Here is an 18,567-nt window from a genome sequence, read left to right on the forward strand (position 1 = left end):
GAGTTTGCTCTCTATCTGTATAGAAGCTGTCAAGGTTAAAGTCCTCTTCAGCTTCTTGCTCATTCTGTCTATTAATCAGAGACAAACTACCAAAGAAAAGTCAGGAATTATATGAGCAAAATTATAAAAAAGTCTCCACACAAATAAAGTCAGACTTAAATAATTGGAAAAATATTAAGTGCTCTTGGATCGGCCGAGCGAACATAATAAAGATGACAATACTCCCTAAACTAATCTATTTATTTAGTGCTATACCAATCAGACTTCCAAGAAAATATTTTATTGATCTAGAAAAAATAACAACAAAATTCATATGGAACAATAAAAAGTCGAGAATCTCAAGGGAATTAACGAAAAAAAAAATCAAATGAAGGTGGCCTAGCTGTACCTGATCTAAAATTATATTATAAAGCAGCAGTCACCAAAACCATTTGGTATTGGCTAAGAAATAGATTAGTGGATCAGTGGAAAAGGCTAGGCTCACAAGACAGAATAGTCAATTATAGCAATCTAGTGTTTGACAAACCCAAAGCCCCTAACTTCTGGGAAAAGAATTCATTATTTGATAAAAACTGCTGGGATAATTGGAAATCAGTATGGCAGAAATTAGGCATGGACCCACACTTAACACCATATACCAAGATAAGATCAAAATGGGTCTATGACCTAGGCATAAAGAACGAGATTATAAATAAATTAGAGAAACATAGAATAGTTTATTTCTCAGACTTGTGGAGGAGAAAGAAATTTGTGACCAAAGATGAACTAGAGACCATTACTGATCACAAAATAGAAAATTTTGATTACATCAAATTAAAAAGCCTTTGTACAAATAAAACTAATGCAAACAAGATTAGAAGGGAAGCAACAAACTGGGAAAACATTTTCACAGTTAAAGGTTCTGATAAAGGCCTCATTTCCAAAATATATAGAGAACTGACTCAAATTTATAAGAAATCAAGCCATTCTCCAATTGATGAATGGTCAAAGGATATGAACAGACAATTTTCAGAGGATGAAATTGAAACTATTACCACTCATATGAAAGAGTGTTCCAAATCATTATTGATCAGAGAAATGCAAATTAAGACAACTCTGAGATACCACTACACACCTGTCAGATTGGCTAAGATGACAGGAAAAAATAATGATGAATGTTGGAGGGGATGCGGGAAAACTGGGACACTAATGCATTGTTGGTGGAGTTGTGAATGAATCCAACCATTCTGGAGAGCAATCTGGAATTATGCCCAAAAAATTATCAAATTGTGCATACACTTTGATCCAGCAGTGCTTCTATTGGGCTTATATCCCAAAGAAATACTAAAGAAGTGAAAGGGACCTGTATGTGCCAAAATGTTTGTAGCAGCCCTGTTTGTAGTGGCTAGAAACTGGAAAATGAATGGATGCCCATCAATTGGAGAATGGCTGGGTAAATTGTGGTATATGAATGTTATGGAATATTATTGTTCTGTAAGAAATGACCAGCAGGATGAATACAGAGAGGACTGGCGAGACTTACATGAACTGATGCTAAGTGAAATGAGCAGAACCAGGAGATCATTATACACTTCGACAACGATATTGTATGAGGACATATTTTGATGGAAGTGGATTTCTTTGACAAAGAGACCTGAGTTTCAATTGATAAATGACGGACAAAAGCAGCTACACCCAAAGAAAGAACACTGGGAAACGAATGTGAACTATCTGCATTTTTGTTTTTCTTCCCGGGTTATTTATACCTTCTGAATCCAATTCTCCCTATGCAACAAGAGAACTGTTGGGTTCTGCAAACATATATTGTATCTAGGATATACTGCAACATATCCAACATATAAAGGACTGCTTGCCATCTAGGGGAGGGGGTGGAGGGAGGGAGGGAAAAAAATCGGAACAGAAACGAGTGTCAATATAAAGTAATTATTAAATAAAAATTAAAAAAAAAGGAAAAAAAAGAATTTAAGGAAAAAATAAATTAAAAAAATAAAATAAAAAAATGAAATTAATTCAAAGTCAAAAAAAAAAGTAAATATTTGCCATTTTTTCCAATCTTTCATTTTTTTAGTTTTGTTTGACTGATTCTTGATGTCTCAATGAATCAGTCATTTCTCTTTGTTCAGTTCTGATTTTTAGTGATTATTTTCTTCATTAGCTTTTTTTTTTTTTTTTACTTCTTTTTGTATATGTCCGATTGAGTTGTTTTGCTCTATGGAATTTTTTTCCATTTCACTATTTTTTTTTTTTTTTAGTGAGTTATTTTCTTTTTCCAATTCACAAATTCTGTTTCCTTGTACTTCTCAGGTGTTTTTTTTACCTTTCCCAATTCACATTTCAGGAAGTTGTTTTCTTTTTCCACTTTATCAAATTTTTCTTTTAGTGAGTTTTATGCCTTTTCTGTACTCTCTTGCATAGCTTTTCTTTCCTTTCCCCATTTTTCTTCTAGTTCTCTTTTAAGATTTTTAATAGTCTCTTCTAGAAGAGCCTTTTGTATTGGGGACCAATAATTGTCTGGAGACTGCTGTTAGTCTCTTCAGGATTGAAAAGCTGTTCTCTTTCTGTATAGAAACTGTCAATCATCCTTTTGATTTTTTAATTCATTTTTTTGAAGTCTGTAGGGTCTGCCTTTAGGGCCAGGAGGTTATCAGCTTCCTCTGCAGAGCAGTGAAAGGTGTATAGATGGGTAGCTGTCCTGCCAGCCGGCTTTCATGGCAATCTTCCAGATTGACTTCGGCTGGTAAGTTGTACTGCTTCTAATCTTCATGAATGTAAGCAGTGAAGAGCTATTTTTGAGGCTGAATTAAATAGTTGGTTATGAAGGGAATGAGAGAAGCATAGAAAGTCACGTGTGCCTTCTCAGCCATCTTGGCTCCGCCCATTCCTGATGTATAATCCTTTAGAATCCACTATTGCCACTAGAGTCATAATAAACAAAATGTATGTTACTGTTTGACTGATACTGACCTACGTAAACTAGTGATTTTGGAATCTCTTATACTACTTCAGAATATAACTCAAGTTGCTATGACAGTTTCCTGCTGGACTTTTCATTTTTAAATATTTATTTGATTTTTTTAAACATACAAAAGATATTTCTCTGCTCAGGTTGGTGGATGGAGAACTTATCTTTACTTCTTCCTCATCATATGAGATAAAAACAATAAAGACCTACTGTGATACTTCATTTTTGCCTAGTGATAAACCCAGGTGCTCAAAGACTATGCCAGTAAAATGTAAGCTGTGAAATGTTCTATTAAGTTGAGAAAAAATAAAACTAGCTAGCATTCAAGTGGTGCTTTAAAGTTTGCAAATGCTGTGTGTGTGTGTGTGTGTGTGTGTGTGTGTGTGTTAATATGTCCTTTGTTCCTCATAAAAACCCTATGAAGTAGGTGTTAGAATTCTTAAAAGGTGCTAAGTCACTGCAATTGATAGAGACAATAATTATCTAATTTAGCATGGTACTTAACAATTCTCTAGTTCAGAGTTCACACCTTTCACACCTTTAAGAGTTCACATCTTTAAGAGAGCATATATAAGGAGGAGTTTCCATAAGCCCACAGAAGCTCAATAGAAGCTCATTCAGGAGGAGGTCTTGGAACCAAGGAAAGAGATAGGCCTCTAAGAAAGCCAACTGGGCTATTTTGAAGGAGACAATAAAGGATTTGGACTTTAACAGCTAGCTGTATTTGAGGTGATTATTACTCTAAACTGAAACTAAGATTACCTCCAGAAGCCCCCCAAGAAACCTGCTCCCAGAGAAGATTACATTTTAGAGAAGAGAACATTACATTTTGGCGCCTGATTGTGGGACCAAGAACCTTCATTTGTGACCCAGAAATTAGGGTGAGTACAACAAGGAAACTTTGTTAAAGAGCTAAAGTAGAATTTCAGCTGAAATGGGACAGATGTTTAGAAAATAGCCTGCTTTTCCTCTTCAAGGAAAATGTGTAGAGAGCATTGTCAGACTTATGAAAAGCCAAGGTTTGATTATAATTTGGGAACATATCACTGAACTTTTATTTTTTATTTTTTATTTTTTTTTTTCCATTTTTATCACTGAACTTTAAAAAAAAAAAAACTGTACAGTAAACATCTCCTTGGTTTTCTGTGGAAAAAGAATTGGATCCAGATGAGTGGAAATTAGTAGGAAAGCATCTAGATGAATACTACACTTCCAATCCAAACTCAATTTCCAAAAAAATACACTTAATACATATAATTTAATACAACTGGCTTTAAGAAATTATATAAGTGTTAGAATAAGGAAAAAGAAGAAAGAACAGGAGAGGGAGGTGCCAAATAAACTAGGTGAAAAGAATGAAGAATCAGATAAGAATTCACAGCAGGAGAAATTAGCTCATTCCCAGTCCCCTCACCTACTTCCCTCAATTAAGTCTTCATGGGTGGAGGGAGAAAGAGGAGGGGGAGAGGCAGAAACACAATCAGCCATCTCCTATGAAGACTAAGACAAAATTACAAAAAGCATTGGTTAAGGCAAAAAATGAAGGACAGAATGTATCTGATTTTATAAATGCATACTCTATGATTGAAGAGCCTTACTCTGTAAGTCAAAAAAGGAGAAGATACACTCCTGATTTGGAAAAAAAAATAAGGATTTGAAAAAGAGTTGCACTCTTTATGGGGATACATACATCCTCTTATGTTAAAATTTTACTAGATAGTTTGGCTTATGAAATCTTAATCCCGAGTGATTGGAAATCCATAGCAAGGACATGTTTAGAACCTGGACAAAACTTGTTGTGGCTTTCAGAGTATCATGAATTATGTAGAATTCAAGCCCAACAAAATAGGCAAACAGGAGTTAATTTACAAATCACTTTTGACCAACTAGCAGGTGAAGGTCAGTATGAAAAGAATTCAGAACAGATTAATTATTCCATAACATTGTATGAGCTAAGTCTAAGTCTAAGGCTGCAATGAAAGCTTGGGGTTCTCTCCCAGAAAAAAGATGAAGGTAAACCTTAACAAAAATACAGCAAGGTCCCAATGAACCTTTTGCTGATTTTGTGGGACATTTGCAAACAGTTGTCACAAGAACCATTGGAGAAAATGCAGTTACAGAAATAATGACCAGACATCTGGCTAAGGAAAATGCTAATCACATTTGCAAAAGAATTATATGGGACTACACAAAGATGCTCCTTTAGAGGAGATCATAAGACACTGTGTCACAGTGGGCACAAATGCTTATTATACCCAGACTATAATGAACATGGAAAGACAAGGTCTCTCTTGGCAAGGGATTTCTAGAGAAACTCATTGATGTTTTCAGTGTAGAAAGATTGGATATCTGAGAACCCAATGCAGATACAGAGATAGAGTGAGAGGACAGGGTAAGAGAAAACCCGAAACCCCATGTCTAAAATGCCACAAGGGCTTCCACTGGGCCTCAGACTATAGATTGACCCAGGGAAATGAGAGGCAGGGGCCAGTCCCAAGATGTCATTCAAAAGACAGGTGGGGCCTGATGGCAGTTGAGTTTATACCCAGAGACTCTTTAGAAGGTCAGGACTCTGATGTGATCAGTTAGCCAAAAAGCAATCAGATAGCAGAAAGGGATTACAATTGTCATAACTCAAGTTGCTATGACAGTTTCCCTGAGGGAAGTATAGATTTCTATATCTGAAGACACACACACACACACACACACACACACACACACACACACACACACAGTGAGACAGACAGAGACAGAGAGACAGCAGAGGAGACAGAGACAGAGAGACACAGAGACAGAGACAGAGATAGAGAGACAGAAACAGAAAGAGAGAATTTCCTTCTTTGAACCAGTATAGATGAGGGTGAGGTTCAGATCTATCCCTCCCATTTTCCTTTCCATTGTAAAGTCTGTTTTATTTTAGATATTTCCCCCTTTTTCTCCCTTTCTCTTCTCCCACTGTATTTTTTTTTAACCAATGCATTTTTAAACATTATTCCAGCTTAATCAATTCATTTCTGTGTCGTTTATTAATGTAGAATCCTCTTAACTGCCCCAGTAATGATAAAGTTCTCAGGAGTTATATGCATAACTTTCTCATAATGGAACATAAGTAGTTTAATTTTATTGAGCCCTTTATACTTTTTTCCTTTCACTGTTATCTTTTTATTCTTCACTTGTATCTTATTCTAAAATGAATTGCAGAAGAAATATTAAAACTATACTAGTGGGGGACCTCAATTTCCTCTTAGAACTATACAAATCTAACCATAAAATAAGCAAGAAAGGAATTATGAAGATGAAAAGAATTTTAGAAAAGTTAAATATGATAGATTTTGGGAAAAATTGAATGGGAATACAAACAAGTATTCTCCCCTCCTACCCCCAGCTGTACATGGTGCATTTTTAAAAAACTGACTATGTATTAAGATATTATAAAAATCTCATAACCAAATGCAGAAAAGCAGAAAAACTTAATTTATTGTTTTCATGCCATAATACAATCAAATTATATTCAGTAAAGAGTCTTTGAATCATAGATTAAAATTAATTGGAAACTAAATAATTTCATTAAAGAGAATGACAACAATGAAACCATATACCACAATTTATAGGATGCAGCCAAAGTGGCACTTGGAGGAAAATTTATAATTCTAATTATTTATATCAATAAAATAGAGAAAGAGCATATCAATTAATTGGTTATACAAATAAAAAAATTTAGAAAAAGAAAAAGAAATCTCCAATAAAACATCAAATTGAAAATCCTTAAAGTTAAAGGAGAGATTAACAAATCTGAAAATTAAAATTAATTGAATTAATAAAACTAGAAATTGGTTTTATGAAAAAATATCAATAAAATAAATAAGCAATTGGTCAATTTGATTTTAAAAAAAAGAAAACCAAATCAGTTGTTTTTTTTTTTTTTTAAGGGTGAATAAAACATCAATGAAGATGAAATTAAAGTATTAGGAGTTATGTTGCCTAATTATTTGCCAATAAATCTACCACTAATATAGTTTTACTATTTCTTCCTGTAACTCATTTTAGAATAAGATACAAGAAAAGAATAAAAAGGTAAAGGTGTAATATAAAACATAAGGGACTCAATATTAAGTTGAATTACTTATATTCCAATGTGAGAACATTATATATGTAACCAAGAACTTTATTGTTTTTAGGGCAGTTAAAGAAATTCTTCATAAATAGAGACACAGTAATGAATTGATTATTCATTGATGATGTAAAAAAAGATTTGTTTATACACACATTATAATCTTTCAGTGACTCAGAGAAATTGTTATTAAAAAATTAAATGAATAAGTCATTTTGACTATTAAAACTATTCAAATTAACTACAAAGGAACCATGAAGAAAGATGCTATCTGTAGCCAGAAAAAAAAAAATGACAAATGGAAGTATAGACTAATTTTACACACACAAACACACACACACATGCACGCACACATACATTTGTGTCTATTGGTAACCATCTCTGGGATGGGAGAGGAAGGAAAAAAAAAGAAAATAAAGTTACATGTTACATGATAATTTTTATTATATATTTAAAAGGAATAGCAAGTTGAACATAATAGATTTGCAGTTTCATGTACAATAATATTTATTCTCCTGAATTATGGAAATGCTTCTTTTATTCCATAAATTAAAATAATTTTTTTTTAAAGAAAAGAATCTTAAGCTGCAGAGTAGGTACTGATTTGCATTGGCAAAAGGAATGCTTCAGTTTCTTACACTAAGGAAATCACAGGTCTGTTAAGAAAAGAAACTTCTTCTAGGGACATCATTTGGCTATAAATCAAGGAAAATTACAGTTTCAGGATTCAAAATTATTTGTGAACAAAAATCAAATCTAGAGGTGATTGGGGGCATAAGTAAGTGTTGTGATGTTACTAAAGGCAACTTTTAGACAAGGAGTAAAATAAAAGAAAATATTCATAATCCAGGTATTCTGGAAGGCTATTGGAAACTATACCTCAAAGTTACTAAACTACACATAGCCCTTGACCAAGTAATATCACTATTAATCCTGTATCAAAGAGATTGAAGAAAGAAATCTATAACACACACACACACACACACACACACACACACACACACACAAACATTTAAAACAGTTCTTTTTTTCTAATAACATATGACTAGAAACAACAGGGAATGCCCATAAATTGAATGACTGAACAAATTATAGTATGTGTATGTGATGAAATATTGTCTTGTTAAGAGGTCATAAAAGAGAGGGTTTCACTATTTCTAGCCATATGAAAATATGCTCCAAGTCATTATTAATCAGATAAATGCAAATGAAGACAACTCTGATATACCACTATACACCTCTCAGATTGGCTAGGATGACTGGGAAAGATAATGTGGAATGTTGGAGGGGATGTGGGAAAACAGGGACACTGATACATTGTTGGTGGAATTGTGAACACATCCAGCCATTCTGGAGAGCAATTTGGAACTATGCTCAAAAAGTTACCAAACTCTGCATTCCCTTTGATCCAGCAGTGTTTCTACTGGGCTTATACCCCAAAGAGATACTAAAGAAGGGAAAGGGACCTGTATGTGCCAAAATGTTTGTGGCAGCCCTGTTTGTAGTGGCCAGAAACTGGAAACTGAGTGGATGCCCATCAATTGGCGAATGGCTGAATAAATTGTGGTATATGAATGTCATGGAATATTATTGTTCTGTAATCAATGACCAGCAGGATGAATACAGAGAGGATTGGCGAGACTTACATGAACTGATGCTGAATGAAATGAGCAGAACCAGGAAATCATTATACACTTCAACAATGATACTGTATGAGGATGTATTCTGATGGAAGTATATTTCTTCAACAAAGAGATCTAACTCAGTTTCAATTGATCAAGAATGGACAGGAGCAGCTACACTCAAAGAAAGAACACTGGGAAATGAATTTAAACTGCTTGCATTTTGGTTTTTCTTCTCAGGTTATTTTTACCTTCTGAATCCAATTCTTCCTGTGCAACAAGAGAACTGTTCAGTTCTGCACACATATATTGTATCTAGGATACACTGTGACATATTTAACTTGTATAGGACTACTTGCCATCTGGGGGAGGGGGTGAAGGGAGGGAGGGGAAAAGTCGAAGTGAGTGCAAGGGATAATGTTGTAAAAAAATTACCCTGGCATGGGCTCTGTCAATAAAAAGTTATAATAAAAAAATGAAAAAAATGGGAAAAAAATTAATAAGAATGTAGATGCTAAAAAGAGAGAGAGAGAGAGTTTCAGAGAAACCTTGTAAGACTTCTATGTATTTATACATTGAATAATTGATACAAAATAATAAGATTGTAAAATTGCTTTGAAGTAAATATTTTATCTCATACATTAGATCATAAGTTCCCTGAGCATAGGGATTATACATTTTTCAACTTTGTTTTCTCTATAGAATTCAAACTGTGTCCCATCTCTGACACATAGAGGCTGCGTTATTCAACACATATCAGTAACACATTACTGAACTTGACAGATGGAAAAATTAAGGGAAAGGTTCAGACATTTTTCACTTAATCATTTCGTGTTCCAAGAAAATTTCTAAGGCTATATAGAGAAGGCACTGATCAAGAGGAAGTTTTTCTATCCTGTAGTCCCTATGTCAGTGAAATCACAGATTCAGTTCCTGTGCTATCCATAACACTCTACATGTAGAAGGTAATTAATAAATGTTTGGTGAATTGAATTTATGCTTTTCAAACCTAATTGTGAGCTAAAGTTTACCAAGATAATGCTGCAGTATCTTTCTAATCTGCAAAGTTAATTAAATCCTCTATATTTAGAGTAAATCCTCTATATTTTATACTCATGTTAGCTCAGCTTAGCTATGCTTCTTTGAACATAATATTTAGACTCTCCATTCTTCAGAAGGGAAATTATAATAGCACAGATTTGGGTAAGAGACTCCTAAGCGCCCCCCCCATCCTCCCTTGAGCTATAATATTCTTAGTTTGAGTAATTCCAACTCCATGACATTTCCCATTAATAACCACTGTAGTAACAATGCTCTATGGTATAACAGAAAGACCACTCAATTCCTGCTTAGTAAAGTATTGGGCACTTTGAAGGAGTTTAATAAATACTTGTCAACTCACTGACTAACTGAGTTAGAAGACCTTATTTCTTTTACTGTCTGCTACTAACTAGTTATATAATTATGGACAAGATACACATCATTTCTGTACTTAAGTTTCTTACCTGTTAAATGAGGGGTTATGTTAAATGCCCTCCAAGAAATGTTATAGATTTTAAAATGTGTACATCTCTTAAATAGTAGCACAGATCATGCCCTCTAGAAACTTAAATTAGAGCTTTGTGATTCAGGCCTATAATTCATAAAGTAATTATCAAAAGGTATGGTTTTTCCATGACAGGATATATTTAATAAGCCTCTCTCTAATAAGCATATACTATAAAATTAAGATATAAGAAATCATACTACCTATGTTGATTTTTTTAACTAAGCAGATTAAAAAATTATAACAGCATATTTTTCTGAAAATTAATGGACCTGTGAACTGTCTTATCAATGTACTTATTTTTTTATAAAGAGATTGTAACTTCTCCATGCTTCCCTATCTTTGAAACATTCTTCCATGTTAAGTTCATACATTTTCCACAGAAGATCTATAAATTATGCTAAGGATCTTACTTAATTTCTTTTAATATGTTATAAATAGAAATGGAGCTTTAACACTGCTCACTAGTTATCTCTAAGGGGATTCATTAACACCCTAAAATAGGTAAATGACCAAGAATGATAGCTAAGAGCAAGAGAAAAAGAAAACCCTATTTCTTTCTTTTTTCTACGCAGTTTTGGTGTCTCTATCTACCTATCATTTAAATGGCAAATGCTTAGACTTGGGTCTACATAGTTCAAATAAAGGCTTCAATGGGTGTTCTAAGCATTAACAATCCAAAGGATAATTAAATCATGATAGCTAGACAATTCATTTGCAGTATATAATCTAAGAAAATTGCCTGGGGCATTGAGAATTTAAGTGATTTGCCTGTGGTCTCATAGGTTGGCAAAATGATTTCCAAAATTTAAATAGTTCATGTATGTGTAATCATATTAATTTGAAAACAGTTTATGATAGACCATTCTTGGCATCCCATCTCTGACACTCACCACTTAATATCCCTGGAAAACAATCAAATATGTAGGTTCATAAGTAAGAGATGGGCTGTAGCTTGCTTGTTGAAGGAAGTTGAAGTCAAGCTCATTGACATATTGATGTATTTTAAGCATCAAAGAGGTCAAATAAATCAACATTATAATTTGGCCCCACTTTAGTCAATCATCATATTCCTGAAAAGTTGCATGAATTTGATTTCAATAAATCACATTATATTTTAAGATGTTTAAAGGCATTCTATGTGATATATTTGTGAAGTGAAAGATCATTTTCAAAATTAAAGAATCACTTCCAAATTTATCTTTTTATTGGAAATAAGAATTTTCCGTTAGGTTTATTATATTGGATTTATTTAAAGTGAGGTAAGCCTGCACATGTGCCATTACAGAGCTGAAGAAAACAAGATGCAGAAAATAACTAGCCCAAGGCCTTGTTCTCTAATGCCTAGTATTCATGATCCTTTATTTGACTCTTTGATCAAAACTAAATTAGTAACAGCACTGCTGTTAGTGCTATTCAAAAGTTAAAGCTCAACCAGTATAAAGTGGAGCTCCATTATAATATTATTATTTGAGGGATAAGATGAACACTAACTTTATAGGCAAATTGTGTTTTTAAACTTATGTGGGATGTTTTGATTTAACTTGACAACCTGTTGTGTAAACAAATTCATGTGTTTATGAATTACTTTATAGTGCAATTCTCTTCTATCATATGTGGTATCAAAGAGTTTATAAGAGATAGTCAGCACAAATGAGATACTTCTATTGGAAGGCAGTATGGCAAAGTGCAAAAAGGGCTGCATCTGGAGTCAGAAAGCCTGAATATAAAATCCCAGCTCTTCCCCTTCAGACATTTATGTGTGTCTTGTGTGTATGTATGATTATACATATATATGCTATTTGTACATTTATAATGCGAATTGTAATCCCTCTATTCCTCCCAAACTTATGCCACATTCATCCATGTTCTCCCATAAATTTGTCACAGAAGATCCACATGACATACTGAGGGCCTTCTTAGTGTTCTCTTGAAATCATGTAGATAGTAATAGAGCACTTATTTACAATGTTTATTGTTGACACCTAAAATAAGGAAATCACCAAAGAGGTATAGTTAAGAATAGGAGAAAAAAGAAAACCCTACTTCTTTCTGTTTCTAATTAGTTTTGCTGCCTCTATTTAACTATCATTTGGATTATAAATGCTTAGAACTTAAATAAGACATATATGAATACACAATATGGATATGTATATAGAAGTATTTTATCACAATAGGTGTCTATTCATATATATATATATATATGTGCATACACACATGTACACACAGGCATACATATGCACATACATATATTTATATGGTTCTGTTGCAACCTGTAGGACCTCAGCCAAGTTATCTATCCTTTCTTGGGATTCAGTTTTTTATTTTGTAAAAGGAGAGAATTAGAAGTAATCTAACAATAAAGCTTATGGTATAAGCTTAAATCAGTAAGAATTCATTTTGAGTTGTATAGTAGCCCCCAAAGGATTACTACCACTACAGCTATTGTACTATTACTACTACTACTACTACTTACTGTAAAATGTGGTTAAAAAAGGTTTTAAGAAAATGGTAAGTCCTTAGTAGTCTATAGATATTCTAGCTTCATAGGGGAAGACAATTTTAACAAAGATATAAAAATGGAATTGGGAAGAGATTAGGATTAAGGAAATAAATGGAAAAGGAAATCTTAATATTATGCAACCCCCAGCTTTTTAACCTGTGGTTCATGCCCCTATTTGGGGACTGATAACACTATGGGGATTACAAAATATGATTGGTTATCAATAAATGTTTGATTTCTATACCTATTTTAGATACCTATACACTTGAGGTGATGTAAAAATTTCAGGGGTGAAGAGGGGGTAGAGTAGAAAAAGCTTAAGAAGCCTTTAAACAGAAGGTAGAGATTAAGTGATACAGTTTTTATGGATTAGGAAGCAACAGTTAGTGTGGTCTAAATCATCCCGTGATAAGCACCAGAATTAAATGACTACATAGTTATTAAGTATCTACTGTATCCCAACTATTGCATTAGGCTCTGGAGATGCAAACTTAAAGAGTGAAAAAATCCACATGACAAGGAATTTACATTAAAGTGAGAGAGATAACAAGTGTATGTGTGTGTGTGTCAATATACACACACACATATAAAATATATATATGTATATATATACACACATATATAAATATATATATGTATATACATATATGCACACACACACACATACTTAGGCAAGTCACTTTATTGTTTGCCTCACTTTCTGCTGCTGTATGATTTAGCTAATTATAATTCTTACTTATTGTGGCTGATGAAAGGATTAAATGAGATATTATTTGTAAAAATCACTTAGCACAGTGTCTGGAACACAATAGGTGCTATAAAGTGCTCATTCCCTTCCTCCTTTCTTTATATACCATAAATGTAGATATATACAAAATAGAGGAATAAAATATATTTGGAGAGAGAGGTTACTAACAGTTGAGAGATTGAAGAAAAGCTTCATATAGTAGAACCTCCTTAATCTGTGTCTCAAAAGAAGAGATGCTGAGGTGGAGCTTGGGAAGGAATGCATTCTATATGAGGGATTGCTAGTGCCAAGGCATAGAATAAGGAAATAGTGTCATGAGTATGAAACAGAGAGAATAACAGATGGCTAGATTACAGAGTACTGGAGGAGGAGTAATATTCAATGACTGTGGAAAGATAATTTAGAGTTAGTTTGTTTAGGATTTGAGAGCTAAACAGAGGAGTCCGTATTTGCTTTCAGAGGCAATGGGAATTGAGTAGGGAAGTTATGTGTTCACTTCTTTGCTTAAGAAAAATGACTTTGGTAGCGATATGGATTGAAAGATTAGGAACAGAGAAACTAATTTTGATGCTGTTGAAATAAGCAAGATAAGAGGTGATAAGGGGCTAAATTATGTCATTAACTATATGAATGGAGAAAAGGCCTCAGAAGATATTGTGAAAGCAGAAATAGGAAGATTAGGCAACTGATGTAGGATATATTGATCTGGTAGTCATCAGCCTAGAAATGAGAGTTAAACCTATGGGAGCAAATTAAGTTACCAAAAAAGTCAATTACTTGGGCAACATGAAAAGTTAGAAGATATGGTAGAAATGAGAAGCCAGCAGAAGAGATTGAGAAGGATAAGAAGTGAGCAAGTATAGCTTTGGAAATAAGAGTTGAGAAAGAGATTAAAGGAATAAGAATAGGCAATGAGGAAACCAAATTATCACTCTTTGCTGATGATATGATGGTATACTTAGAGAACCCCAGAGACACTATTAAAAAGTTATTAGAAACAATCCACACCTTCAGCAAAGTTGCAGAGTATAAAATAAACCCACATAAGTCATCAGCATTCTTATATATCACTAACAAAACCCAACAGTTAGAGTTATAAAAAAGAAATTCCATTTAAAGTAACTACTGATTGTATAAAATATTTAGGAATCTATCTGCCAAGGGAAAATCAGAAAGTTTATGAGCAAAACTACAAAACACTTTCCACACAAATTAAGTCTGATCTAACCAACTGGAAAAATATTAAATGCTCTTGGATTGGGTGAGCAAATATAATTAAGATGACAATACTACCTAAATCAATCTATTTATTTAGCGCTATATCAATCAGACTCCCAAAAAACTACTTTGATGAACTAGAAAAAATAACAACAAAGTTCATATGGAAAAACAAAAGGTCAAGAATTTCAAGGGAATTAATGAAAAAAAAATCAAATGAAGGTGGCCTAGCTGTACCAGATCTAAAATTATAAAGCAGCAGTTACTAAAACCATCTGGTATTGGCTAAGAAATAGACTAGTTGATCAATGGAATAGGTTAGGTTCAAAGGACAAAACAGCCAATAACTTTAATAATATAGTGTTTGACAAACCCAAAGACCCCAGTTTCTGGGATAAGAATGCACTATTTGACAAAAATTGCTGGGAAAATTGGAAATTAGTATGGCAGAAACTAGGCATTGACCCACACTTAACACCATACACCAAGATAAGGTCAAAATGGGTTCATGACCTAGGCATAAAGAATGAAATTATAAATAAATTGGAAGAGCATAGAATAGTTTACCTCTCAGACTTGTGGAAGAGGGAGGAATTTATGACCAAAGAAGAACTAGAGATCGCTATTGACCACAAAATAGAAAATTTTGATTATATCAAATTGAAAAGTTTTTGTACAAACAAAACAAATGCAGACAAGATTAGAAGGGAAACAATAAACTGGGAAAACATTTTTACAATCAAAGGTTCTAATAAAAGCCTCATTTCCAAAATATATAGAGAATTGACTCTAATTTATAAGAAATCAAACCATTCTCCAATTGATAAATGGTCAAAGGATATGAACAGACAATTCTCAGACGAAGAAATTGAAACTATTTATAGACATATGAAAATATGCTCCAAATCATTATTAATCAGAGAAATGCAAATTAAGACAACTCTGAGATACCACTACACACCTGTCAGATTGGCTAGAGTGACAGGGAAAGATAATGTGGAATGTTGGAGGGGATGTGGGAAAACAGGGACACTGATACATTGTTGGTGGAATTGTGAACACATCCAGCCATTCTGGAGAGCAATTTGGAACTATCCTCAAAAAGTTATCAAACTGTGCATACCTTTTGACCCAGCAGTGTTTCTACTGGGCTTATACCCCAAAGAGATACTAAAGAAGGGAAAGGGACCTGTATGTGCCAAAATGTTTGTGGCAGCCCTGTTTGTATTGGCTAGAAGCTGGAAAATGAATGGATGCCCATCAATTGGAGAATGGTTGAGTAAATTATGGTACATGAACGTTATGGAATATTATTGTTTTATAAGGCCAGCAGAATGAATACAAAGAGGACTGATGAGACTTACATGAACTGATGCTAAGTGAAATGAGCAGAACCAGGAGATCATTATATACCTCAACAATGATACTGTTTGAGAATGTATTCTGATGGAAGTGGATCTCTTCGAGAAAGAGAGCTAATTCGGTTTCAATTGATCAAAGATGGACAGAAGCAGCTACACCCAAAGAAATGAATATAAACTGCTTGCATTCTTGTTTTTCTTCCCGGATTATTTATACCTTCTGAATTCAATTCTCCCTGTGCAACAAGAAAACTGTTCGGTTCTGCACACGTATATTGTATCCAGGATATACTGTAACCTATTCAACATGTAAAGGATTGCTTGCCATCTGGAGGAGGGGGTGGAGGGAGGGAGGGGAAAAATCGGAACAGAAGTGAATGCAAGGGATAATGTTGTAAAAAATTACCCTGGTATGAGTTCTATCAATAAAAAGTAATTAAAAAAAAAACAAATGAGCAAGCATAAAGCAAGATCATACAAATCCAGAGAGGAGAGAATATCCAATAGAAGTATGTAGTCAAGTGTGTCAAATGCAGCATATAGATTGAGATTAGTTAGGACAAAGGATCATCAGATTTGGTAATTAAATTCTTGTTAATTTCAAAGAGAGAGAGGCAATAGAGATAGTAAGTATAGAAAACTTTTTTAAAAGAAGTTTTTGACTGAGAGGAGTGATGTAGAAAAATAGTTTGAGGAAATGGTAAAATCTAATAAAGCTCCTTGAAATATGAAAGAAAAACTTGGGTATATTTAAAGAAAGCACAGAAGTTAATAGGGAAGGTTAGAGAAGGAATCAATTGATGAAGGAGTTTAAAGATTTGAGAAAGAGGGATTGATTGAGAATATAATATACTGAAAAAGACAGCAGAATCAAGTATATATTTAAAGGGTATATAATCTTGGCAAAGAAAAATCTCTTTGATAGGGACTGGGGGAAATGAAAAGACTGGGGAATGGTTTCAAAGGATTTTGAGATATAAAGAAGATATTTGAGATATAAAGAAGAACTAATGTTGAATGACCTCACTTTTTTAATAGCCTAGGTTCTTGGCTGAGAGAGATGGAGGAAGAAATAGCTTGGGAACTTGAGGAAGGAAGAGGAGCATTGGAATAGCCCCATGGTGAATGAGATAGGGAATCAGTTAGGGAAAAATAGAAGTCCTGCCTTTGCTGTATTGGGAGCCCAAATGAGGTAATATAACAATAATTTGTGAAGATGAATATATCTTATGCTAAAAAAGACTATAGTCTAAAACAATAAGAGTATTAGACAGTGTTGTGCATTGAAAGCTGCATTTTCATCAAAATCTTAAGTGAATAATATAGATTCTGTTTTCAGGTTAGGTTTACCTAAGATACTTGGATTTACCTAAAGTGAAACTTTTCAGTTCTTCCTATATTACTTTCTCAATGTCTGTACATATTCTCTTCTTCTTTTTGTTCTCATAGGAAGAATTAGTAATCTATTTTGCCAATATCTCTATCTATACTCTTAATCTCACTCACTTTCAATTCCTACCTTACTTTACTACATCAAAGAATCTTTATTCTAATCTTTACTAGTTCTTTCCCTTTATCTACAAGCATACTCAAGTCTTCCCTATTCCTAAAACAAAATGAAAACAAAAAAAAAAAACCCAAAAAATAATCCACGGACACTGCTATACACTCAAACTTTCATCTTATAGGTCTCTTCTTTTCTACTCTCACTTCTATAAGTTTGCCATCACACAAATTTGTAACTAGGTAGACAACTGAGGCTTTAGCCCACTAATACATTTTAGTGAAGTGCTATATACTTTCAGTTGTTCAGTAGCAAAAAAAAAAAATAATAATAATAACTGAGCTTAGCTTCTAGCTAACAAGAATAATTAGTTAAAATAGTAATCTAAAGAATGACAGCTTCCACCTACCTGGTGGCTACATCCCAGATAAGATTGACTATGTACACTTATGGTGACCTTGCAGTGAAATGAAGTGTCTGAAACTCTCTCATCTGGCTTAATGGTATATTTTATTCTATTTACCCTGGATCTGTAAACATTTAGTTATAACTCTGATACCACCCATTTTTATTCATTATTTTTTCCTCAGTAGCCTTCCATTTATTTTCCCATATCTTGTAATCTGACTTCAGAACTTGTTATTCTCTGAAAATTGGCCCCTTCAAGGTCATTAATGATCATTTTGTTACCATATCCAAGCTTCACAGAGCTGATTTAATTTTCACTATGTTGTTGAGCATAGTTAGCTGGGCTTGTCTGCCTTGACCAGAGAGCCAACCTGAGAAGTTTTATAGTTTTCTAGCATAAGCAAACTGGTTGTCACTAAAATAGCTTAACATTTTATCAACACCTTTTCAATGGTGATTGTGAGTGCCATTTCTTCATAAGTTTGAGAATAGAAATCAATTTACCTACCAGTATAATAGTGAGGACACAAGAGAAACTCCTTGTAGAGAAGTGTTTCATGTGAGATATATTAAGCTGAAGAGAT

Source organism: Antechinus flavipes, chromosome 1 (genome assembly GCF_016432865.1).
Source record: "Antechinus flavipes isolate AdamAnt ecotype Samford, QLD, Australia chromosome 1, AdamAnt_v2, whole genome shotgun sequence".
NCBI lineage: Eukaryota > Metazoa > Chordata > Mammalia > Dasyuromorphia > Dasyuridae > Antechinus > Antechinus flavipes.